The sequence below is a fragment of the Lynx canadensis genome, chromosome A1, assembly GCF_007474595.2.
Source record: "Lynx canadensis isolate LIC74 chromosome A1, mLynCan4.pri.v2, whole genome shotgun sequence".
Taxonomy (NCBI): domain Eukaryota; kingdom Metazoa; phylum Chordata; class Mammalia; order Carnivora; family Felidae; genus Lynx; species Lynx canadensis.
In genome coordinates this window covers 159142585-159154466 of record NC_044303.2, presented here as the reverse complement: position 1 = coordinate 159154466, position 11882 = coordinate 159142585, and the positions used below count along the sequence as shown (strand labels likewise).

The window sequence follows — 11882 nt, the reverse complement described above, 5'->3', positions numbered from 1 at the left end:
CCCGGGGCACCTGGGTGGGTCAGTTGGTTAAGTGCCCAACTCTTGATTTCAGCTCATGGTCCCTGAGGTCAAGTCCCATGTCCAGCTGTGTGCTGACAGTGTGGAGCCACTTGGGATTCCCGCCCCCCCCCCCTCTCTCTGCCCCTACCCCATTCACGCCCATGCTCTACCTCTCAAAATAAATCAACTTAAAAAAAATTTTTCTTTGAATAAAACTTTTGATTACATTCTAGGTGTGGGTTTAGCAAGCTGCCATTTTTCCACCTCCTGTGAATGACCTAGAAATGGAAGAAGAGTGATTATATAACATACCGCTTTAGGAATTTAATCTCTTAAACGTCAGGTAGTGCCCCTACTTCTCATGACAAAGTTTTGTTTTGTTCTGATAGTTGTGTTTGGGCATCATCTACTACATTATCAGAGCAAATATTGCTATAATTGAACTTAATTTTTTTTAACTCTTAATGAACTCTTAATGGTTAGAAATTTTCTGTGGTAGTTTTTAGTCCTAGCACATGCTGAAGAGTAGTTGCTTAATTTGCTTTTTCAAAATGTCTAAAAGGCTTTTACTGACTTTGTTTTTTTTTTTAACCTCATAAGAGAAAAGTATGTTGTCTTAGCATTTGCCCATGTGTTTTGTTCTGTGTGAGATGTGATGTAGACAACAATGAGGTCTGCACAGTATGGTTTTATTTAATGAATTTCTAAACTAATTCTAGGTATAATCTCAGTTATATTTAGAGCACACCCATTCCTGAATCCATACCCCCTTAGAACTTTGTTTTTTATGTGTTTTGATTCCTCAGCAAAGCCTTGTTTAAAGCCCAGGGGTATTCTACTGTGTAACCATTTTAGCATCTCCTGTTTGCATTTCATTTACTTCAAATCTTTTGATAGGGATTGTCAGACATCTGCCAAATCCAAATAAGTTACTTTTATTATTTATCACCCATGAATATTAATACTTGTGTAGAATTTTAATCTTTTAGAAATGGAATACATCACCTCCTCTGGTATAATTTACTGGACATTGGTGGCAGACTTTTGCATATGTGTACAGTATCAAGTTAAATACACCAAACCAGGGGAAATCACTCTTGTTAATAGGTAACCCATGAAGATTGTACTTCAAGCCCATTTAAGAAAATGTTGCTTTGGATTCTTTCATCAGTACTTCGATCTTAACCTTAAATTGTATACAATGTAACATGATTACTCATTGCTCTAATGGGATGTTATTTGTATAGGAAGAAGGAATCCTATAGAAACAGGAAATTTTCTAAAACCTCTTAAATCCACATATACATGCTATCTAAAAGCGAAAAACAAAGAATGTCCTAGTTGAAATTTTCAGTTTTAAATAATGTTGGCCCATGTGGTAATAATCTAAGAAAACTGAAGACATTTCTTTTCATTAGATACCATGAACTGGTGCTCTTCTATGTTGTCTGTGAATCAGTGTCAATCCACAAACTGTTATCTACCTGTGACAGGATACACGTGGATAACTAATATTTTTAAAGTTTTATAGCAATCTGGGGCGCCTGGGTCGTTCAGTCGGTTGAGCGTCCGTCTTTGGTTCAGGTCATGGTCTTGTGGTTTGTGAGTTCGAGCCCCGCGTCGGGCTCTGTGCTGACAGCTCAGAGCCTGGAGCCCACTTCGGATTTTGTGTCTCCCTCTCTCTCTGCCCCTCCCCTCCCTCTCCTCTCCTTCTCTGTCTCTCTATATCAAAAATAAATAAATGTTAAAAAAAAGTTTTATAGCAATCTGTCAATAATTTTATGTCTGCCAAATTTAATCATTTAAAAAATGAAGCTTATAATTTGCATGTCTTTTTTAATGATGTCTTTCATCATTAAAAAATGATTCATTTTTTAAATGCTACAAAATTTATGCAACAGGTTAAAAATTAAAAAACAAAAAACCTTGATTCTTCGGCTCACATAACTTGGGAAGCAATGGCTTGACAATGAGAAGCAATGTAACTGTAATAGCAATCCAGGTTGATATGAAGTTCTCAATTATGACAGCAGCAGAAGTAAAAAGGAGGGAATGATTACAAGTCACGTTAAAAAAAAGAGAATACCAAGGAATTGATGCTCCCTTGGGCCAGACAGTTCTGTAAGATGGACTGACAGGAGGAAGTCAATGTCAATTCCCAATCTACATTCTGGCTTGGATAACTGGAAGAAAGAATGCCTTTCACGGAGATTGATAATATAGGTTTCCAAATTCTCTCTCTTGGTGTTCTTTTTTTTGGGGGGAGGGGTGGGGGGCGGTGTAGTGAGAACAGTTATAGGATGGCATTTGGTATGGGATACGATGTATTTAATACATCTGTCAGCGGGTGGAGATGTTTGATTAATGGCATATTATAAACACCTAATTTTAGAAATAACTTCAAGTCCTGCCTCTTCCACTGACTGCTTGATCTCAAATGGGTTACAAATATCCCTTAGCTTCAATTTCCTCACCCATAAATGTGAAAAACATTACTATTTTCTAGGCCTGTTATGAGGACTGTGTTATATGGATCTGGTCTCAAAACAGGGATTTATGGGGAAGATTCAGATTTCAGAATCACCTCCGTATACATAATGAAAACCGTGCAGATGAGTGAGACTACTGAGAGGGAGGGAGGTAAGAGTCAGAGAGTATGAGCATTGAAGAGGTGGGCAGAGGAAGAGGGGCAAAAGAGGAGAGTAAGAAGGAATTTACTAGAGGTAAGAAAATTAGGACAGTAGTATCCCAAAAAACAAAGGAAGTTTTCATGAAGGAAGTGGTCAGCATTAACTGTCTTTGAAACATCAAGTAAAATGAGGCCTAGAGAGGTTATGAGATTTGGCAACTAGGGAAGCAGCAACTTTCATAAAGCACCTTCAATGGAATAGTGGAAATGGAAGCCTAACAGCTCAAAGAATGGAAAATCTACATGGGAAGTCAAGGGCTGCAGACTATTCTTTCAAGGTACACAGTTGTGTATCAAGAAAAAAGACATAGGGTCAAACTAAAAGATAATATGGCACAGAGAAAAGTCCTTTTGTTTTTTTTGTTTGTTCGTTTGTCTGTGTTTAAGATGGGAATAACTTAAGCATGAAGGAAAAGTAAAGAATGACAAAACGTGCAGGTGGAGGAGTAGATGAGAGGAAATGTTAGAATAACATCCCACAGGGATGGGAAGATACCACAAAAACTCCGGGAGAGAGATTAACCTGGGTGAGAACTAGGCACTTCTCCTCTGAACCTGGGAGACAGAAGGTGAAGACAGAGAAGAAGCATGTACAAGAGCATGGAAAACTGAGGATGTGAACAGCAGAGAGCCTCCATGTTCTCTGTGACAGAGGAATCAAGGCCATCTGCCCGAAGGCAGTTGTGGGGAAGGATAGGTGGCTTACGGAGGAAAATAAAGTACAAAAGCTTAGGCAGAGGACCAGGGAAAGTTGACCCATGGAAAGGTTATGGCTGAGAAGGTCAGTAAGTGCAGTAGAACTTCTCATACTACCAGTCTCCATAAATGCCTTTTAGCAGTACTCACCAGCCCAAGTCTAAAAGAAAAAAAAAAAAAGAAAAAGAAAAAAAAAAAACATGTATGTGTATTTTACCACAATTTAAAATGGAAAATATAAATGGAAAATATTTTTAAAGAGTAGAGACAGCAGATGGGTTAATCCAGGGTTAAATATGTAGAGAGGATGTGGTAAGAAGCTACAAGGAAAATGCATAGAAGGTGCTGGCAAGAGAGAAAATGATTAAATGAGGGGTTCAATTTAGAAAACACCAGAAAAAGTAAAGCTATGGCAAACAACATGGTGAGCAACTTGAATTAAAACAAGAAAACTTCCCACAAACTTTAATCCCTTTAAACTACCATCACATTTTCTGAGAAAATGAAATGAAATGGGGTATATTTTGAAATCAACAAGCCAAAACAAATTTAAAAGAATAGGCCTAATTTCAATAAGGCTTTTTGGGAAGATGCAAGATTGCTATATTCAATTAGGTATTATAGCAACTTGCTATATTCAAATTGGGCCTTAACAATAAAGAATTATGCTTCTTCTGAGGCCTCTCAGACATATTTAAACAGAGCTGAAAGCTCCAAGCATGAGACAACATTTATATTTTCTAGATCACTTCCAAAGGGAAACGTCATTAAATTTCTGAAGTGACGACTAATTATCAAATAACATAACTATTTCCCCAATAAGCAATCCTCGACTATCAAAAAGATATTTTATTTTTTTAAAGTTTAATACTAAAAAGGCAAGAAAACAACTAGAATTCAGAACAAGAACAGTGATTTTTCTGTACGGATCTAATCTGACAAACATTACCTAATCCCCTGACCCCCCGCCACAGATGCACTCAAAGAAAACTTCTTCCTATTAATCACAATGCTCATGTTAAGTTACAAATCTAGATATATCATCTTCTCACCAGAATGTGAAGAGCAGACACTAAGAGACAAATTTTAAAGATGTTCTCAGTAGCTCCTTTCCCTGATACATCCTGTTTGCTTACACTTCAATGTATGAGCAGTGTCATAAAATATTAACACAGAAAGTCCTATATGCATTTCTACTTTTACATAGTACTGCTTCAAAACCACATTTAATTTTCCATTTGACAGGCCCAAGGTCACAACCTAGGATGCACGATCCATGTAATAAGGTCTTTCTTCTCTTCCCCTCTCCCTCCTTGTGTCTCTTGTGAATAGACAAGACAGCAGTGAATGGGAGACTAGGGGTGGGAGGCAGGAAGATCAGAGAGAAATGGTCAGTTCATAAGCAACATAAGCTCACTTTATTTAGTTCTAAGAGAGACTAAGATTTAATTTTCCCTTTCAAGCTATCTCTAAAGTTCATTTCAACACATATAAAAATGCTGTGGGAGATTTCCACTTCCAATATGACACAGTAATTGGTACCAGACTTTTCTTCCTCTCATAAATGACTATTAAACTGGACAAAATAATGCAACTATTTTTAGCTACTGGATAAACGAGCAATACTGCGAGGCTACATTTGCTTGGCTCTCTGCCTTGGGACAATTTTCTAATTGTAGTATAGTGAGCTGGAGTCCAAGCAGAGCAGGGCTAGTGGCAGAGACAGGACACTAGAGAGGATGGAAATGCACAGAGTGAGGACCACAGAAGTTTGTACAGGGGTTCCCTGAGAATCCTCAACCAATGCTGAGTGTAAGTAACTACATAAGGCTTACAAAAGAGTATCTGTAATGAGGTTAATATGGAATAGAAATACTAGAGGTCAAGCAGCATAGGCAAACATTGCCAGTTTAACCCAACCTGAAGAAAGAGAACTCATTAACATTCTGCACATCAATTTGAAATGCCAGAAAGGCTTCACTTTAAGGGGAAAAGCACACCATAGAATAAGACCAAATCTAGACCCACATTAAAACAGTCTAAAACCAAGCCCTAAAGCCCTAATAAAAACCATGAGGAAAAAAACAATCTGGGGGAAGAGTTGTGCTAACTTAGAGGGGCCTGAGAAAAAAAACTTGAAAAAAAAGCTTTCCACAGATCTTCCCTAGCAAACCTATACAAGGTAATCAGCCAGCAACTAAACTGCCACTAAAACAAACAACACTGCAGAGAAATTAAAAGAAAAAAAAAATTCAGCATCTCTACAATGTATCAACCCTACCCAATACATAATAAAAACATTTCTAGGCATTCAACGAAACAAAAATGTGACCCATAAGAAAAAAATAAGTCATTAGAGACTGACTTTAAGTTGGCCCAAATACTGCATTTAGTAAAAACTTCAGAGCTGTTGTTTGAAAAATCTCTTAAATAAAGGAAAATATTTTTGAACAATAACAACAACAACAACAACAAGGGAGAATACATGAACAGATGAGAATCTCAGCAGAGAAACTAAAACTGCAAAAAAGGATCAATCGGAGAAAAAAAGGAAATTCTAGGACTAGAAGTTTCAAAAATTAAAATGAAAAACTCACTGAATGGACTTAATAGTAGATTGGAGATAGCAGAAAAAAGAATTCATGAACTTGACAGGGGCGCCTGGGTGGCGCAGTCGGTTAAGCGTCCGACTTCAGCCAGGTCACGATCTCTCGGTCCGTGAGTTCGAGCCCCGCGTCGGGCTCTGTGCTGACTGCTCAGAGCCTGGAGCCTGTTTCCGATTCTGTGTCTCCCTCTCTCTCTGCCCCTCCCCCGTTCATGCTCTGTCTCTCTCTGTCCCAAAAATAAATAAACGTTGAAAAAAAAATTAAAAAAAAAAAAAAAGAATTCATGAACTTGACAGATTACTAACAATTACCAATTTGATAAACAAAGGAAAAAAAGACAAGAAAAATGAACACAACATCAGAAATTTGTGGGACAATATCAGATTGTCTAACATATGTAATAGGAGTCCCAGAAGATTCTGAAAATAAAGCAGAAAAAATATTTGAAGACATAATAGTTAAAATTTTATTAAGTTTGGTGAAAAACACTATTTACCAGATCAGAAAAGCTCATCAAACTCCAAAGACAATAAATACAAAGAAAATCATATCTAGCTACATCATGGTCAAACTGCTGAAAAGCAAAGATCAAACCTTTAAAGAAGCCTAAAAACAATATGTTACATACAAGAGAAAAATAAGAATACTAACTTTTCACCATAATAATGGAGGCCAGAAGATGTGAGAATGTTTTTAAGGGGCTGAAAGAAAAAAAAAAAAAAAAAGCTGCCAATTCAGATTTCTATATCCAGCGAAAATATCTCTCAAAAAATAAGACAAATATCTTTCAAATAAATTAAAGCTGATAAAATTAATCTCAAGCAGATGTGATTACAAGATACTATAAAGCTTTGAGGGAAGTGATACCAGACAGAAACTCAGATCTGCAGGAAGGAAAGAATACCAGAAAAGATGAGTAAGTTGTCAAAAATAAAAAAATTATATATTTTATTCTTCTTCAAATTTCCTTAAAACACTATATATTAAAACTATTTGCTTAAAGCAATAATATGTGGGAAGTTTTTAATATATATAAAAATAAAAAAATTGACAACAAGAGCACAAAGAAGAGAGGGGGTGAATAAAAGGAATTATATTAAATTATATTTGTAAATTGAGAAGGGGAAATGCTAAGTGTCCAGTGAAAAGTAGGAAGTATAAAGTAAGAAGAGAGAATGGTCAGGTGTAAAATGTTAAATGGCATATTTTTTTTTAATATTAAATTTATTGTCAAATTGGTTTCCATACAACACCCAGTGCTCATCCCAACAGGTGCCCTCCTCAATGCCCATCACCCACCATCCCCTCCCTCCCACTCCCCATCAACCCTAAGTTTATTCTCAGTTTTTAAGAGTCTCTTATGGTTTCAATAATAGCCAAATTATGGAAAGAGCCTAAATGTGCATCAGCTGATGAATGGATAAATGGCATAATTTTGACAATAAACACACTTTAATAAGTTAAGGATGCATATTATTAGCCCTAGAATAATCAATAAAAAAGTGATTTAAAAGATGTATAGCTAAAAAGCCAATGAGGAAAATAAAATAAAATACTAAAAAATACCCAATTAACCCAAAAGGGGGCATCAAAAAAGAAACAAAAACAATAATAAAAAGGACAAATAAAAATGATGGCAAAATCATAGATTTAAACACAACCGCATAAAAAATTTCATTAACTGTAACTGGATTAAACATTTCAACTAAAGGACAGAGATTGTCACAATGGATTAAAAAAAGCAAGACTCCACTACACACTGTCTATAAAAGACACCTTTTAAATTTAAGGATACTATTAGGTTAACAAAGAAGAATAAAATTTTATAATGATAAAAGGAGAAATTCATCAGGATAAGATACCAAGCTTAAATGTGTATGTATCTAATAAGGGAGCTTTAAAATTCAAAACAGAAAATGGCAAAACTCAAGAAACAGAAATATCCACAACCATAATTGGAGATTCTGTCATGTCTGTCTTCGTAATTGACAGAACAAGTAGACAACAAGTAGGTCCATAGACTATCTAAATACTACCAACTGATTTGGCCTAAAAGACATTTGTAGAATATTACACCAAACAAGTGCAGAATACATATGTAACCTTTACCAAGGTAGCCCATACACTGAGCCATAAAATAAATCTCAATAAACTTTAAAAGACTGAGTTTTTTTGAGACTGTGTCCTCTGACCACAGTAGAAATAATTTGAAAACCCAAAAATAATGAATTAGACAATGTCTAGATATTTGGAAAACAGAAAATGAACTTCTAAATAATTCACAAATCAAAGAATAAACAATAACAGATTTAGAAAATACTTAAATAATTTTTTAATGAGAGAAATTTACTGCTTTAAATGCCTATATTAGAAAGATGTTTAAAATCAATGATATAAGTTTTCACCCTAAGAAACTAAAAAGAATAGTATAGTAAACCTAAGCAGAAAAAATAATAAAGAGCAGAAACCAATAAAGTAGAAAACAGAAAAGAAAGTTAATAAAGCAAAAAAAGCTGGAGGGCAGAAAAATAGTATTACTGGTTGTTAATCATATTTTCCTAGAAATTGGCCTTAAAACCAACATTATATCAGGTCCTCGTAGATCTCCAAGACCCATTTTTCACTTCTCAAAAGTCTGGTTAGGTTAATGTAACAGAGGAATCAGAATTGGGTCCTGGACTACAGACAGAGATCCTCTTTCACAAGCCCCACCACCTTATATCTGTCCCTCCTCCAAAAGTATCTGGTAAAAAAAAAAATCATTTAGCCAGTGTTAATGCTAGCTCTACCCAAATTTAGAAAAATCCATGTTCTCCCCCTCTTCTTTAAAATAAAAAGCTAGATTTTTTTTGTAAATCCGAGTATTTAAAAGGAATTGGAGAGCTATTATATTTTTAATTGTTTTTTAATGTTTATTTATTTTGATAGAGAGAGAAAGAGAGCGCAAATCGGAGAGTGGCAGAGAGAGAGGGAGACACAGAATCCCAAGCAGGTTCCAGGCTCTGAATTGTCTGCACAGAGGACACGGGCTCAAAGTCAGACACTTAACCAACTGAGCCACCCAGGAGCCCCAGGAGCTATTATTTAAAGGACACTTCTTAGAATCTCTTCTAGGTAGAAAGTATTCTTTTACAAAAAAAAAAAAAAAAAAAAGAAAAATCAAAAACAAACAAGAAAAACTGTGCTTAACTCATCTATTTCTGTATTTAGATTTTTGTATATTTTTTCTTAAAAAGAAAAATCAGTCCTCTTCTAAACCCTTTAAGAGAAACTATACATTTAAAAGCAGAGTTAAGATCACATGTGTAAACACATTAATATAAAAGGATAAACTCTTACTTTATCCAGCTCCTACACCAACAATATTCAAATTAAGGAAAAGGCTGCAAAGCTTCCACCGTTTTTGACACCACATTCACTAGTTTCCAAAAGTGAATTGGCAACACAAAGGCTACCAGAAAAATCTCTTTTTAAGTGTCCATTTGAAATTTAACTGAAATTAACTCAATAAGAAAAAGAAGGGGCGCCTGGGTGGCGCAGTCGGTTAAGCGTCCGACTTCAGCCAGGTCACGATCTCGCGGTCCGTGAGTTCGAGCCCCGCGTCAGGCTCTGGGCTGATGGCTCGGAGCCTGGAGCCTGTTTCCGATTCTGTGTCTCCCTCTCTCTGCCCCTCCCCCGTTCATGCTCTGTCTCTCTCTCTGTCCCAAAAATAAATAAATGTTGAAAAAAAAAATTAAAAAAAAAAAAAAAGAAAAAGAAAAAGAAAAAAAAGGGGGGGGAGGGTCTCATTTTTAAGCATTTGCTTTCAAGTGCTTACTTTATTTAGAGTAAATCACAACTCAGGTTCATTCTGCAGAAATACAACCATCCCTACAGGGTCCCGAAACCAATCTCCATAGCCTTTGTTCTGAAACTCAGGAACCCAAGGGCCAAACCTATATTTAAACTAACTAAATCATTCCTCAGCTCTCAGCCATGCTTCAACAAATCCCTAAGCACATACAAACATGCACAGTGCCTGCTCTGTCTCAGACGAGTATGTGAGACCACACACGTGTAACATGCGTCTCAGTTTCTCTCAAACATGCATGGCTGTTGTGGCCACTTCCCTTTTGTATTCTTAGCGCACCCTCTTCACTCTCCTCAGCTCATGGGTCTCTCTTTTCCTGCTCTTTATTATACTACTCCAATGTAATCTTTCCAAATCCCTAGTTTCTTTCACCTTTTAAAAATCAATTCAACTATTACTAGAACAAATGTCCTCCTGTGACCCATTCCCCTACTCTCCCTAAAATAGTACACCATAAAAATTAAAATGCCTAGCTGTTCTCTTAGGACGAAAAGGTTAGAAAGACTGCAATAAAGAAATGCTTCAAATGAGCTCTTAAAAAAATAACCCAGCGAGACTTTCACAGATAATACTTTTTTCCCCCTATGGTAACTCCTGAGACAATCTAGGAAAAGCAAGTTGATTTATAGTAAACTTGACATTATCTAGTCATCATTCTAAAGTAATCCTGCCAACTTGATTGTTTATCCAGGACATGCTTTCTTCTTTAGTAGCCACTGTCCACAGAGTTGTGTTTATAATTAGACTGTGCAGTGTTAATTATGCTGGCCGCCCTGCCAATGTTCTACAGCAACTACAGGGAGAGATCAAAACAATCATTCCAAATCATGAGTCACCTCACTCTTTCCATACTACAAACCCCTGGCAGTCTCTCAAACTTGGAAAATGGAAGTTGTGCACACTATACGCTTATACGGCCTTTCACATTTAGGATGAAATACTAAGTTCCAAAACCTGCTCCATATTTTTTTCTAAAATAACGTACATTTTAATCCTGTAACTTTTTGCTTATTACAGAATTACAGGTTGAAGATGAGAAGGTTTAGAAAAATTTCAAGGCTTAGTTTACCCTACAGAGAAGGGAATTTCTGCAGTAGTAAACTATAATTATAGATTTTGCTTCACATTTAAACAGTTCCTCCAAGGGAGGGGCTCTTATCTCATTCATCTTTATATCCCTGGAGCCCTGCAGGAAAAAAAGCCTGTAATAAATGTTGAAATGAAAGTACCAACACTCAACACATTAAAATTAAGTATTAATTAACGAAAATTACCTCCAAGGCCACTCATAAATTCTCTGAAGGCTGAACCGAAGCTTGGAATAAGACAGAATTAATATGTTAGCCATGAGGTTAAGAAGGTCCTCTAACACCTGCTGTGGGGCTGGATCCTAAGTCAGCAGGGCCTAGTACTACTTCAGTGATTATGGGCTCTGAGTCATTGCCTTTCTTTTCTACTAGACCCGGATTCTTCAGACTTATTACATTTCCTCCTCTTTCTTCAAAGCCAGGACATAATTTAAATCAATTATGGTGTAGGAGACATAAAGTATAGTGCTGAGGAACCTGTGGATTCTAGTTCTGGCTCCAGAACTTAGTTGGGATTTCAGTGTTCTTATCTGGTAAAATGGAGATAATAACTGCCCTGTCTGCCTAGACTATCATAGGGGTTACATGAAATAAGTGGGTCATAACACTTTGCAAACTATGAAGTGCCACATTCATAGTTTGTTGCTACTATATTAAATAGCCACAGTAGGAACTTCAAAATCTCAAGCCAGTAAACACATCCTTTTTTAGCCAAACACACTAGAATTTCTCTTTAAGATGCATCAGTACAATTTTCCCCCTCACACCTTTTACTATAAAAGATGATTCTTAAATGCCACTCACAGCACATGTCATTAGATAAATTCATAAAATAAGTAAAGTCCAGAAACTCCATTTTGTCTTATGTGCCATAAATACCAAATGATAACATAAGCAACAATTCTGGCCTCTTGACATCTTGTAAGATCAGCATCAGCAATATCTATAGAGGC

General features: G+C 36.3%; 1 protein-coding gene and 1 non-coding gene across 2 annotated transcripts in view; both read right to left on the bottom strand.

The window, feature by feature from the left end:
- Nucleotides 1-11882, bottom strand: part of LOC115520781 (leucyl and cystinyl aminopeptidase) — a 94142-nt gene that overhangs the window by 55889 nt on the left and 26371 nt on the right. The gene's annotated exons all lie outside the window — the stretch shown is intronic.
- On the bottom strand, nucleotides 9322-9444 carry LOC115526870. The gene has a single exon (XR_003972796.1). It is a non-coding gene; the product is annotated as a small nucleolar RNA SNORA13 (small nucleolar RNA).